The sequence below is a fragment of the Cetorhinus maximus genome, chromosome 28, assembly GCF_964194155.1.
Source record: "Cetorhinus maximus chromosome 28, sCetMax3.hap1.1, whole genome shotgun sequence".
NCBI lineage: Eukaryota > Metazoa > Chordata > Chondrichthyes > Lamniformes > Cetorhinidae > Cetorhinus > Cetorhinus maximus.
In genome coordinates, this window is record NC_135906.1 from 14,557,376 (window position 1) to 14,572,169 (window position 14,794).

Sequence of the window (14,794 nt, forward strand, 5' to 3'; positions counted from 1 at the left end):
CAGAGGGATCTGGATGTCCTAGTGCATGAATTACAAAAGGTTAGTACGCAGACACAAGTCATTTGCAAAGCTAATTGAATGTTATCGTTTATTGCAAGGGGAATCGAATACAAAAGTAGGGAGGTAATGCTTCAGTCATGCAGGGCATTGGTGAGACCACATCTGGAATATTGTGTACAGTATTGGTCTTATTTAAGGAAAGATGTAAATGCATTAGCAGTTCAGAGAAGGTTTACTAGATTAATACCTGGAATGGGTATTATGACTGGACAGGTTAGGCTTGGAGCCACTGGAGTTCAGAAGAGTAAGAGGCGACTTGCTTGAAATATATAGACCTGAGGGGGCTTGACAGGGTGAATTTGGAAAGGATGTTTCCTCTTGTGGGAGAATCTAGAAAGAGGGGGGTTCACTGTTTTAAAATAAGGGGTTGCCTATTTAGGACAGAGATGAGGAAAATCTTTTTCTTAGAGTTGAGAGGCTTTGGAATTCTCTTCCTCAGAAGGTGGTTGACACAGAGTCTTCGAATATCTTTAAGGCAGAGGTAGACAGGTTCTTGATAAGTAAGGGGTGAAAGGTTATTGGGGGTAAGCAGGAATGTGAAGTTACAATCAGATCAGCCATGATCTTATTGAATGGTGGAGAAGGCTCGAGGGGCCGAGTGGCCTACTCCTGCTCCTAATTTGACAAACTTGGGGCTATATTTTACACATGATGGGCAAGAAGGTAATTCAGTATCACCCTTTCACTAAATATATCTGATAACATGAATATTTGATTAAAAATGAATTCCTAAGCATAAGACTGGCTAATCAGACCAACAGTTTTGGGTGCTGCTACTGAACATCAGTTGACCCATTTAACATGGCAATTTCTCCTCTCATTATATTAACATGTTGCTTCGAACACAACCCAAGTTTGGAATGACAAAGCCTGCACTTCCTCCACTGAGCACTGTAGTTTAAGTGGCTGTAGTGCTGCAGTTTGACATGTCCACTGAAACTGTGGTAACAACACAAGACACCTGGGATATTATTAATGTAAGGAACTTTTTTAAAAAGCATTAACCGCCGCAATTCCCCTCCCCTTACAATAAACTTCTGTTGTGGTTCCCAAAGACTGCTTTACATGAAAACAGAAAACACAGAGATAAAAGCAAAATACTGTGGATGCTGGAAATCTGAAACAAAAACAGAAAATGCTGGAAAAACTCAGCAGGTCTGACAGCATCTATGGAGAGAGAAACAGAGTTAACGTTTTGAGTCCGTATGACTCTTCTTCAGAGCTAAAGAGGAATAAATATGTGATGGATTTTATACTATTTAAGGGAGGTTGGAGCAGGTAAAGCAGGATAGAAGGTCAGCGATAGGTGGGGGCTAAGGAGAGATTGACAAAGATGTCATGAACACAAGACAAAGGGAGTGTTATTAGTAGTGGTGAAAACTAAAGAAGGTGCTGATAGTGGCATAAAGGCAAGAAAGCAGGATGTGTTAATAGAATATGGGTCAGCACTCTGAAAGAACAACATACAACATGTGACAGATGTGGGGCTAGGGGGGTGGGGGCAGTGGTTGTGGAAAAGAGGATTAAAAAGGGATTAAACAATGAAAGAATTAAAAAATAAATGAGTAAAATTTAAAATTAATTTTTAAAAAAGGGTTTAAAAAGGGGTGAAGATAGAGGACAGAGTTCATGGTCTGAAGTTGTTGAACTCAATGTTAAGTCCAGAAGGCTGTAAAGTGCCTAGTCGGAAGATGAGGTGTTGTTCCTCCAATTTATCAATATTGCTTCCAATTTCCACCCCTCAACCACCTTCACATGGTTCATCTCCGATACTTTCCTTCCCTTCTTTGTCCTCTGTCTCCATTTCTGCAGACAGACTGTCCACCAATATTCATTACAAACCCACCAACTCCCACAGTTACCTCGACTACAGTTCCTCACACCCTGCTTCCCGTAAGAACTCCATCCTATTCTCAGTTCCTTTGCCTCCGTCACATCAGTTCAGATGCCACCTTCCAAAACGGCGCTTCTGAAATGTCTTCCTTAACAGAGGTATATTCCCCCGCCCGCCCCCCTCAACGGAGATTGACAAGGCCCTCAACCATGTCCAAACCATCTTCCCCCTTCTCCTCCCTCCCAGAATCATGATAGGGTCCCCCTTGCCCTCACTTTTCACCTCACCAGTCTCTGCATTCAAAGGATCATCCTCCGCCATTTCCGCCAACTCCAGCATGATGTTACCACCAAACACATCTTCTCCTCATACCCCCCCACCATCAGCGTTCCATAGGTACCGTTCCATCCATGACACCCTGGTCCACTGCTCCATCACCCCCAGCTCCTCATCCCCTTCCCACAGCACCTTTTTATGCAATCGCAGAAGGTGTAACACCTGCCCCTTTACTTCCTCCCTCCTCACCGCCCAAGGGCCCAAACACTCCTTTCAGTTGAAGCAGCGCTTCACTTGCACCTCCTTCAATTTAGTCAACTACATTTGCTGCTTCCAATGTGGTCTCCTTTACATTGGAGAGACCAATCGCAGATTGGGTGACTGCTTTGGGGAACACCTTTGCTCAGTCCGCAAGCATGACCCAGACCTCCCTGTCGCTTGCCATTTCAACACACCATCCTGCTCTCATGCCCACATATCCATCCTTGTTGTAATGTTCCAGTGAAGCTCAACGCAAACTGGAGGAGCAGCACCTCATCTTCCGACTAGGCACTTTACAGCCTTCCGGACGTAACATTGAGGTCCACAACTTCAGACCATGAACTCTCTCTTCTATCTTCACCCCTTTTTAAATCCCTTTTTGTAAAATTAATTTAAATTTTTATTCACCTATTTTTAATTATTCATTGTTTTATGTTTTTTAATCCCTTTTTCTATCAGTTTTTCCTCCAAACACTGCCCCATTCCCCCACCTCGCCAAAAGGGTCATCTGTCACTTGTTCTTTCAGAGTGCTGGCCCTTGTACTGCTATTAACACACCCTGCTTTCTTACCTTTATGCCATTATCAGCACCTTCTTTAGTCTTCACCACCCCCATTAACACTCCCTTTGTCTTGTGTCCATGACATCTTTGTCAATCTCCCCTTAGCCTCCACCTATCGCTGACTTTCTATCCTGCTTTACCTGCTCCAACCCCCTTAAACAGCATAAAATCCATCAGATTTCTACTTCTCTTTAGCTCTGAAGAAGAGTCATATGGACTTGAAACATTAACTCTGTTTCTCTCTCCATAGATGTGGTCAGACCTGCTGAGTTTTTCCAGCATTTTCTGTTTTTATAACAGAAAACACAGGATGCGCAAAAGAAAATCAACGTTTCAAGTGGTATTCCTCATTGCATTCCGACCAAAATCTTAATCTCTTTCAGACAACAACCTGCTTCTTCCCAAACTGTGCTTATTTTAGCTGTTTGTGTGTGTATTTTTTAAATCTTCAATGTTTACATTTTGCTATATGAAGGCAAAATGGAGGCTACATTCATTGCACCAGAGACAAAAACTCCAGGAAAATAAGCTGCGAGTCTAAATATTTGACATGGAGTTTTATTTCCAAGTGATCTTTTTCTGGACTCTACTTAAAGCATTACAAGCAAAGATCATACACACAAACTGGAAATGTGTTAGCTGTGCTTTAATCTGCCTCTTGAAGAAATATAATACAGGGCTCGCGAGGTCAGCTTGCTTCTTTGAATGTACATACATTAAAGTCCTGCCATTTGCGGGGGTTACATTCCTGCAATTTCTCGCAAAGGGGGAAATCTCAATCGGCGAACATACTTTATAAAGGGAGTGAAGTAGATAGGTTCCAGCCATCGCAAAATTACTTGCCCACTGGACATCTCAGTTTTGCTCTTCCAGATGTGGAAACCTCGCCAACTCTTTACCTATCTCTCCTCAGCAGTGACACCCCTCAAATTCACACCCCAAACATAAAAGAAGCATGTCCTTGAATGCAGTCAGCCATAAACAAAAATTTTATTGCCACAACATGCAATTAGAGTCTTAACTTTATCCAGCATATAATTGTTCTGCAGTGTCAGCATGTTATTCAGCTTGGCTTTGAGCTTATTCACACTTCATTAAAAAGTTTGATGCACTTTTAACCCTTTCATCCAAACAAATATGAACATATGAATAAGGAGCAGCAGTAGGCCATTCAGCCCCTCTAGCCTGCTCCTCTATTTAATAAGATCATGGATGATCTGATAGCAACCTTAAATCTGCATTTTGCCTACCCCCGATAACCTATCACCCCCTTGCTTACCAAGAATCTATCCGCCTCTGCTTTAAAAATATTAAAGACTCTGCTTCCACCACCTTTTCAGAAAGTGTTCCAAAGACTAATGACCCTCAAGAGAAAAAATTTCACCTCTTCTCAGTTTTAAATGGATGACCCCTTATTTTTAAATAGTGACCCCTAGTTACAGATTCTCCCACAAGAGGAAACGTCCTCTCCAAATCCACCCTGTCAAGTCCCTTCAGGATCTTATATGTTTCAATCAAGTCACCTCTTAACTCTTCTAATCCAGCGGATACAAGCCTAGCCTGTCGAACTTTTCCCCCAGAAGGCAACCCGCCCATTCCAGGTATTAGTTTGGTAAACCTTCTCTGAACTGCCTTCAATGCATTTACATGCCTCCTTAAATAAGGTGACCAATGCTGTACACTGTACTCCAGATGTGGTCTCATTAGTGCTCTGTATAACTGAAGCATAACCTCCTTACTTTTGTATTCAATTCCCCCCACAATAAATGATAACATTCTATTAGCTTTCCTAATTATTTTCTGCACCTGCATACCAGCCTTTTGTGATTCATGCACTAAGACACCCAGATCCCTCTGCATCTCAGAGCTCTGAGATCTCTCGCCATTTAGATAATATGCTTCTCTTTTATTCTTCCTGCCAAAATGGACAATTTCACATTTTCCCACATTATACTTCATTTGCCAGATCTTTGCCCACTCACTTAACCTATCTATATCTTTTTGTAGCCTCATGTCCTCTTCATAACTTACTTTTCCTACCTATCTTTGTATCATCAGCAAATTTGGCAGCCATCCCAATTTATATAAATGTCTTCATCCAAAACATTTATATAAATTGTAAACAGCTGGGGTCCCAGCACTGATCCATGGCATACCACCTGTTACATCTTGCCAACCTGAAAAAGACCTACTTAAGCCTACTTTCTGCTTCCTGTTAGCCACCAATCTTCTATCCATGCCAATACGGTACCCCCATACCATGACCTTTTATTTTCTGCAATAACCTTTGACGTGGCACTTTATCAAATGCCTTCTGGAAATCTAAGTACAGTACATCCACTGGTTCCCCTTTATCCACAGCACGTTAGAAACATAGAAACTGGAAGAAGGCGGCCATTTAGTCCTTCAAGCCTGCTCTGCCACTCAGTATGATCCTGGTTGATCCTCTATCTCAATGCCATATTCACGCTTTCTGTCCATACCCCTTGATGCCTCTAATGTCCAAAAAAATTATCAATTTCTTTCTTGAATTTACTCAGAGACCTGGCCTCCACAGCCTCCTTTGATAGAGAATTCCACAGGTTGATCACCCTCAGTGAAAACATTTTTCCTCATCTCAGTTCTAAATGGCCTGCCCCGTATCCTGAGACTGTGGCCCCTGGTTCTAGACTCCCCAACCAGGCGAAACATCCTCCCTGCATTTAGTCTGTCTAGCCCTGTTAGAATTTTATATGTTTCAATCAGATCCCCTTTCATTCTTCTAAATCTAGTGAATACAGGCTCAATCGAACTAACCTCTCCTCATATGACAGTCCTGCCATCCCCGATATTAGTCTAGTGGACCTTCGCTGCACTCCCTCTATGGCAAGTATACCCTTTCTTAGATAGGGAGACCAAAACTGCACGCAATACTCCAAGTGTGGTCTCACCAAGGTCTTGTATAACTGCAGTAAGACATCCCTACTTCTGAACTCAAATCATCTTGCAATGAAGGCCAACATACCATTTGCCTTCCTAACTGCTTGCTGCACCTGCCTGTTTACTTTCATTGACTGGTGTACAAGGACAGCCAGATCCGTTTTACTTCCACATTTTCCAATATATCACCATTTAATACTGCCTTTCTGTTTTTCACACTGAAGCTTTTAACTTCACATTTATCCAATTTGTACTGCATCTGCCTTGTGTTTGCCCATACACACAACTTGTCTAAATCACCCTGAAGCCTCCTTGCATCCTCCTCACAACTCTGCCCAGTTTTGTGTCGTTAGCAAACTTGGAAATATTGCATTTGGTTTCCTCATCCAATTCATTTATATATATCGTGAATAGCTGGGGCCCAAGCACTGGCCCGTGCAGTACACCACTAGTCACCACCTGCCATCCGGAAAAAGACCTATTTATTCCCACTCTCTGTTTCCGGTCTGTCAACCAATTCTCAATCCATTCCAGTATATTACCCCCAATCCCACGTGCTTTAATTTTTCCCACTAGTCTCTTATATGGGACCTCATCAAAAGCCTTCTTGAAATCCAAATATACTATATCCACTGGCTCTCCCTTATCTATTCTACTAGTTACATCCTCAAAAAACTGCAGTAGATTAGTTAAGCACGATTTCCCTTTCATAAACCTATGCTGACTTTGTCTAATCCTGTTAATGCTTTCCAAGTGTTCTGTTACCACGTCTTTTAGGATAGACTCTAGTATTTTCCCCACTACTGATGTTAGGCTAACTGATCTGTAATTCTCTATTTTTTCTCTCCCTCCTTTTTTAAATAGTGGGGTTACATTTGCCACCCTCCAATCTGCAGGAACTGCTCCAGAGTCTATAGAATTTTGGAAGATGACCACCAGTGCATCCAATATTTCCAGGGCCACTTTCTTTAATGCTCTGGGATGTAGATTATCAGGCCCTGGGGATTTTTCAGCCTTTAACCCCATTAATTTCTCTAGCACCATTTTTTTTACTAATATTAATTTGCTTCAATTCCTCCCTCTCACAGAGCCTTGGTTCCCTAACATTTCTGGGAAATTATTTGTGTCCTCTTTTGTGAAGATAGAACAAAAATGTGTTCAATTCTTCTGCCATTTCTTTGTTCTCCATTATAATTTCCCTTGAAGAGTCATCCGGACTCGAAACATTAACTGTGTTCCTCTCCGCAGATGCTGTCAGACCTGCTGAGTTTTTCCAGCTATTTTTGTTTTTGTTTCATAATTTCCCCTGTCTCTGACTGTAAGGGACCTACATTTGTCTTTGCTAATCTTTTTCTCTTCACATATTTATTGAAGCTTTTACAGTCAGTTTTAATGTTCCCTGCAAGTTTACTCTCATACTCCATTTTTCCCTTATTGATCAATCTTTTTGTCCACTTTTGCTGAATTCTAAACTGCTCCCAATCCTCAGGCTTGCTGTTTTTTTTTTTGGTAATTTTATATGTCTACTTCCTCAAAGAACTCCAATAAGTTGGTTAAACATTATTTTCCTTTCACAAAACCATGTTGACTCTGCCTGATTACATTGAACTTATCCAAGTGCCCTGCTATAGCTTCTTTAATAATAGCTTCTAACATTTTCCCCATGACAGATATTAAACTAACTGGCCTGTCGTTTCCTGCTTTCTGTCTTTCTCCTTTTTTGAATAATGGAGTTACATTTGCTATCTTCCAATCTAATGGGACCTTCCCCAAATCTAGGGAGTTTCGGAAAATTAAAACCAATACATCAACTATCTCACTAGCCACTTATTTTAGGATGAAGTCCATCGGGACCCGATCACTTGTCAGGCCACAGTTCCAACAATTTACTCAGTACCACTTCGCTGGTGATTGTAACATTCCCAAGTTTCTCCCTCCCTTCAATTTCCTGATTTACAGCTGCTTCTGGCGCATTATTTGTATCCTCTATAGTGAAGACTGATTCAAAATACCTGTTCACTTCATCTGCCATTTCCTTGTTTTCCATTATCAAGTCTCCAGACTCACTTTCTATAGGACTAATGCTCACTTAGCTAACTAATTTCTTTTAAAAATATTTATAGAAACTTTTACTATCTGTTTATATATTTCTGGCTAGCTTTCTCATGTACTCTAACTGTTTTCTCCTTACTAATCTTTGAGTCATCTTTTGCTGTTCCTTATATTCCGTCCAATCTTCTGGCTTTCTTTGCACAATTATGCTTTTTCTTTAAGTTTGATAGTATTTTTAGCCTTCCTAGTTAACCACGGATGGTGTGTCCATCTCTTGGACTCTTTCTTACTCGTTGGAATGTATCTATTCTATTGCCTTAAATGTTTGCCATGCATCTCTATTGCCCTATCCCTTAACCTAATTTGCCAATTCATTTTAGACAGCTCGGCTTTCATGCCCTCATAACTGCCCTTATTTAAGTTTAAAAACACAGTCTCGCCCTCTGCAAACTGAATGTAAAATTCAAACATATTATGGTTGCTGCTACTTAGGGGCGCCTTCACTATGAAATCATTAATTAATCCCATCTCGTTGCACAATACCAGGTCTAGTGTAGCCTGCTCTCTGGTTGGCTCCAGAACATGCTGTTCTAAGAAACTATCCGGGAAACATTCTATTCACTCCTCATCTAGGCTACCTTTGCTCATCTGACTTTTCCAGTCTAAATGTAGATTAAAATCTCCCACGATTATCGCTGTGCCTTTCTGACAAGCTCCCTTTATTTCTTCCTCTATGCTCCATTCTACCTTGTGGTTACTATTAGGTGGCCTGTACACGACTCCCACGAGTGGCTTCCTGCCTTTACCATTTTTCATCTCTACCCAAACCATTTCCACATCCTGGTTTCCTGAACTTAGGTCATCCCTCTCTATTGTGCTAATGCCACCATCAACTAACGGAGCCACCCCTCCACTTTTCCCTCACTTCCTGTCATTCCTAAATGTCCTATAACCTTTAATATTCAGGTCCCCATCCATGTCCGCCCGCAACATGTCTCTGTAATGGCTACCAAATTGTACTTATTTATTTCTATGTGCGCGCTCAGTTCATCTGTTTTGTTTCAAATGCTTCGTGCATTCAGATACAATGTCTTTAGTTTTATCCTTTTAATAACCTCTAGTCTCATCTGCTGATTTACTGTTAAGATTTGTACTCGCTATCCCTTCCTGTCACTGTCTGTTTTTCATTTCCCATAATCTTTTGCTTTGTTTCTACACTCTGATTTACCACATCTTCCCAAATTTGTACCCTTGCCCTCACTACCGAGTTTAAAAACCTCTTTGCTTCCAAAGTTATTCGGCTCGCAGGAACACCGGTCCCAGCACGGTTCAGGTGTAGAGCCCCGCAATGGTACAGATCCGACTTTCCCCAGTATTGGTGCCAGTGCCCACAAATCGGAACCCACTTCTCCCACACCAGGCTTTGAGCCACGCATTCAAATCCCTAATTTGATTTGTCCTATGTCAATTTGCACATGGCTCAGGTAATAACCCAGAGATTATGACCTTTGAGGTTCTGCTTCTTAATTTGGTGACTAGCTCCTCATACTGACTATGCAAAACCTCCCTCTTTGTCCTGCCTATGTTGCTAGTACCAACACAGACCACGACTGGGTCCTCCCCCTCCCAGTGCAAGTTCCTTTTAACCCCAAGCGGGTGTCCTGAATCCTGGCACCAGGCAGGCAACACAGCTGCCTGGACTCTCATGCTTTGCTGCAGAGAATGGTGTATATCCCTCTGACTATACTGTCTCCTACTACCACTACATTCCTTGTAACATCCCCCTGCTTGAATATCTTCTTGTACCACAGTGCCCTGATCACCCTGAAGCCCCACTCTCATCCAAACAAGCTGTAAAAACTCAAACCTATGACAATTGCAAAGGCTGAAGCTTCTGAACTCCTGCTCTCTGGGTCCCATTACCTGCCTCACTTGCAGTCTCACCCTCCTGTCCCTGAGCACTGACCAAATTAGAAGACTGCATTGTAAGGGATGTGACCACCTCCTGGAATAAAGTCAGGTAACTATTAAATCCCTGATATGCTGCAGTGTCTGCAGCTCGGCCTCCATTTCAATAGTTTAGAGCCGAAGTTCCTGCAGCCACAAACACTTACTGTAGATGTGTTTGCCCTGGGCCACACCAGTATCCAGAAGCTCCCACATCCTGTAATCACAACACATCACCTGCCCTGCCATCTCCAATGTGTTAATTAATAAATTGCTAATTAATTATAAAGCTTACACTTCCCTATAGGTTTTGGCACGGCCAGTAAACTTTACAATATTGATAAAACAATACACTACTGATAAAACTAATAATACCAGTTACTTTTTTACCTGCTCCATCTGCTGTAAATGGAAATCAAATATTGGAGGCTGAAAAACAGTAGAAGAGAAAAAAAAAGCACCTCCTCCCCACCCCGCACTTTACTTCTCGAAGTAAACCTTACCTAAAGTACCTTTCCCCCTATGCACTGAATTCCCACTAATTTCTGTTTCAACAAATTAAAACCTGCAAATTAAAACCTCCATTCATCTATGGAGTAGCTCACCAGCTGACTGCACATCACCTCCCCCCAACCAGTCTATACTGTTGTTTTCAAATTCGAGCGTTGACTACAGTATCTAGGAAGTCAAACCCCTACTTTTAGGCCCTTTCCCTCATGTGTAATCCCTTGAAGATGATAAGCAGGTATTTTAAAAATGAACCTCTTTCCAGTTACTTAAGGTATTTCAGGACCAATATCGCAGGGCGAAGATTTGGGCTGTGATAGGCAATTAGACGTACAAACACTTTTGCACGGATAAACAAATTCGCAAAAGCAGAGGTTGCGAATGGTGGCAGTTTACTGTACCAAGATTATTAGGGCATTTCAAAACAGATAAGTGCTACATCTGCCCCCATGCTCCCCCATCCCCAAGGGTTCCTGAAGAGGCTGCAGTGGGACCAGGGTAGCAAAATACTCTTGTGCTCTATCTCAGAATCACAATGACACACAGGTACCACCTGTGACTGGATGGTACCATTTCTGTCCACAAATAAGAAATGTACAAGTTTTCTCAAAACTGCCACAGAAGACCCCCAGGAAGGGCTTTTCAAGAGGTAAATAAAGCAGGAAAGTGCTAGGTTCAATTCCCAGGTCTGCGAATGGATTAGCTAAAATCAAGCAAGGAGGTGGTCCGTGCGCTTCAACTGGCAGTATTGCCCTCACATTTTGAGACAGGGAGGGGGGTGAAACAAGGGAAAAGGTTCCTGCTCCTGATTACTATTCAGCAGCCAATAAAGTGTGTGTACACACAAAGGACTGGGTACAGCTGTAACGCTGCTTCCCTCCCCGCCTGCTGATGCTCATCATCCAGGATCCCACTTGAAGAAGCAATGGGGCAAAGTACATACGAGCTCTCACTGCCCATCAAATAGTTAACGTCTTAATCATTATTCAAAAGGGCGAGGGAGAGGAACCAGTAAATCGTAGAATGGTCAGTCAAACATCCTTTGTTGGTTAAGTTATATATTCCCTATTTAAAGGACAAAATGCCAGGGTGCTTAGAGAAATCAGAGCTGATTAAAGACCACCAACTTGGATTCGTAAACAATAGCAGATGCCCAATGATTGTCAATGAACGTTTTGGGGAAATAGCTGAAGTAGTCATGGGAATGTCTATTAATGTAGCTTACACAGGCTTCCAGGTGACAAATTATTAATCTGGTTAGGAGACTGGTTAGGTGGTAGAAAACAGTGTAGGGACAATGGATATGTCCTCAAATTGGAAGGAAATGACTAGTAGCATCCCACAAGAATTTGTGCGGGGGCCTCAACCAATTACTATATTTCTTAATGACTTTGATAGCACATATCCAAGTTTGCTGATGACAGTAAGATTGGTCGCAACTAAGTAGGCCTATATGGGAGCATAAAATTTCAAAGTGACAATGACTGAGTGAGCAAAACTGTGCCAAATAGATTTCAACGTAGCTAAGAGTGACGTTATCCATTATGGATAAAAAAGGAGAGATCTGGGTACTTTTAAATGGTGAAAGTTAGGAACCGTGGAAAGCCAAAGCGAGTTAGGGGTCCGCTCATACAGATCAATAATATGAAGTGGTCAGGTACAAAAAATCTACAAGACTAATGGAATGTTAGTCCTCATATTTAAAGGTCTTAGACTGTTAAGGGGACAAAGTTTTGCTGCAGTTATAAATAGCCTCAAATTTTTTTTTCTATAATGTGCAGACAATTTACATTTTTCTGCACAGCCATGCACAAGCTGTAACTTAAAGGGGCTGGCTTGTACACAGCCTGCATGGGAACTTTTCACTTGCTGTACAGTCACGCAGCTCAGAGGAACCATGAAGTCCTGCTTACTGGGCACTGCACCTTAGAAAGAATATGCTAGCTTGGAAGGAGTGTGGTGCAAATTCACCAGAACATTACCAGGGCTCCAAGCATAAATTAAGAGAGATTATATAAACTAGGCTTGTATTCCCAGGAATATAGAAAGGTTTTAGGATTTTGAATGGAATCGATAGGGTAGAGAGAGAAAATGCTTCCACTCGTAGGGGAGTCTACAACAAGGGCAGATGCTTAAAATAAGATCTAGGTCAGTCCAGAGAGAAGTTAAGAGAATTTGTGCTGGGGCCTCCACATAAAAGTTGTAGAAGTATGAACTTTCTCCCATAAAAAGCAGTGCATGCTAGCTGAATGAATTTTAAATTTTAGATTGACAGATTCTGCTAACCAAGGACATTAAGGGGCATAGAACCAAGTTGGTGGAAGGAGCTGGGATATAGATCAGCCATAATTTCTTGGTATGCTGCCTGGTCTACCCTTACGTTCTTTAACAACTTCCATTTTATATAGCACATTTAAAGTATCAGATGTTCCAAAGGGCTTCACAGGGATGTTTCAGAAAGTAAAAGGGAAAAGTTTGACACAAAATTTACATCAATTACATAAATTGTATCAATATCCTGAACTCCCTTCCTAACAGCACTGTGGGTGTACTTGGGCCATATGGACTGCAAAGGTTCGAGGCGGCAGCTTACCACCACCTTCTCAAGGGCAATTAAAGGCAGGCAATAAATGCTGGCCTAGCCAGTGACGCCCACATCCCAAGAACAAATAAATAGAAAAAGATTAGAATTTCACTAGCTCTTCTATTTCCTTGCTCAACCAGCCATTCACGTATGACGTGGACAGTGTGGTTAATGGGTTATTTGACCATGGATGCATTGTATGTGTTGCAGTCAAGTCCAAACCTGTCCTCACTTGCCCCAAGAAAAAAATGGGTTAAATCCCCTGGTTGCGTGCCTTGATAAACTGAAAATACAGTTTTACTATTGCAATACTAATATTACAGATGTCACAAATACTGGCAATATTTTCCTGTCTGAACAGTGAAAATCCTAAAATTTGAAACAGTCTACTACACACTGTTGCGTGTGTTTTAACAAGAACAATGCAATTATAACAATCCTTGGTCAAGTCTGTTAACACATTTTAATCAAAGTGGCGTGGTCAGATGTGAAATTTTAATGCCACTCCATTCTGTCTGAAGAGCTGGCAGTAGTTGTCACTGGCTGACTGTACTTTAGCTGGTTTCTGGTATGCTCTCATGATAATCTATTTCTTACTGACCTAAATAATTTCAGTTTACACGAGTTACCATAAGGTAATTCTTCTCCATTTCACCATCATCCTGTGGAAATGGCAAGTATTTACTGGTAAAGCATCCTAAGGAAAACTAACTTTAAACTGACGGCTATAGGTAATTACGATCGCAAAGTACTTAGGCTTGTAATGTGCAGTTAAAATCAGAGGAAACATGACTGGTAATAATCCCACTGTAGGATTCAAATGATAAATCCAACATTGAAACTGGAATTGCCATCTGAACCCAGAGCAGAGTTGCAGCCCATCACTAAGTCCTGTATACCTGCAATTTAAGTACTTTTTGTGGGGTGGGGGGAGGAGAGCATGAGCTGGGTAGTCTGGTGGCTCAGGGAGGGGAGTGAGTTATTTAATGTTTTTGGTGACATTTTGATGCCTGTGTGTCACGGCTCTAGTTTCATTGACAGTGATGCAATTATCACAAGCTATGATGTGCATGGAGAACAGCACACATGCACTGCTGTGGGTTATTACAGGAGAGGTATTGTTTGGACAGAAAACAAAAATTTCAGACATCAAAAGTTGGGCAAGATTGACTAAAAGCAGTTGGGTGCTTCAGCTACCTACTCAAATATTCAGATAAAGCTTTTTGAGACATCTGGTGGCCATGAAAGGCATGATATAAATGCGTATCTTTATTCAGGATCAATTCCCGGTTTGGCACCCTGAAATAAAGATAGCTGCTTTCACTTTTCTCCTGAGCTAAATTGAGTCCATCTGTACTCTTAACACAGTGCTTTAAAACTGTTCTCAGTGTTCAAGTCTTCATTGAAAGGGTTGGGGAAAGGAGGAAAATGAAAAGGAAGGGCTCTCACTTCCGACTGCTATTCAGTGACCCTGTGCCTGTGGTTATTATAAGGATAGAGTCAAGGCTTTGCTGGCAGATAACCACACGCCCTATTAAAATCCACAAAGTACCAGAATACTGCTGATGGTCAGGAATTATACCCCAGACTGAGTCATTACCTTCAAGGCAGAACATGGAAGGGAAGAAAAAGACCTTAAAACAGCTAAGGGGATAAAACTTATCTTAGAGGATTTAGGGTTTTAGGCTGATATTGAATCACCATCTATGTCCCAAGATTAATTGGGAGCACTGCAAAAGCGGTGCTATTACAAAAATAATACAAGAAAACTTTAAATTTTGTTTAAACCAAC

The 14,794-nt window shown here is 41.6% G+C and overlaps 1 protein-coding gene across 1 annotated transcript in view; it reads right to left on the reverse strand.

The window, feature by feature from the left end:
* LOC144668818 (uncharacterized) overlaps positions 1-14,794 on the reverse strand; it is a 144,636-nt gene that overhangs the window by 15,494 nt on the left and 114,348 nt on the right. The window lies entirely within an intron of this gene.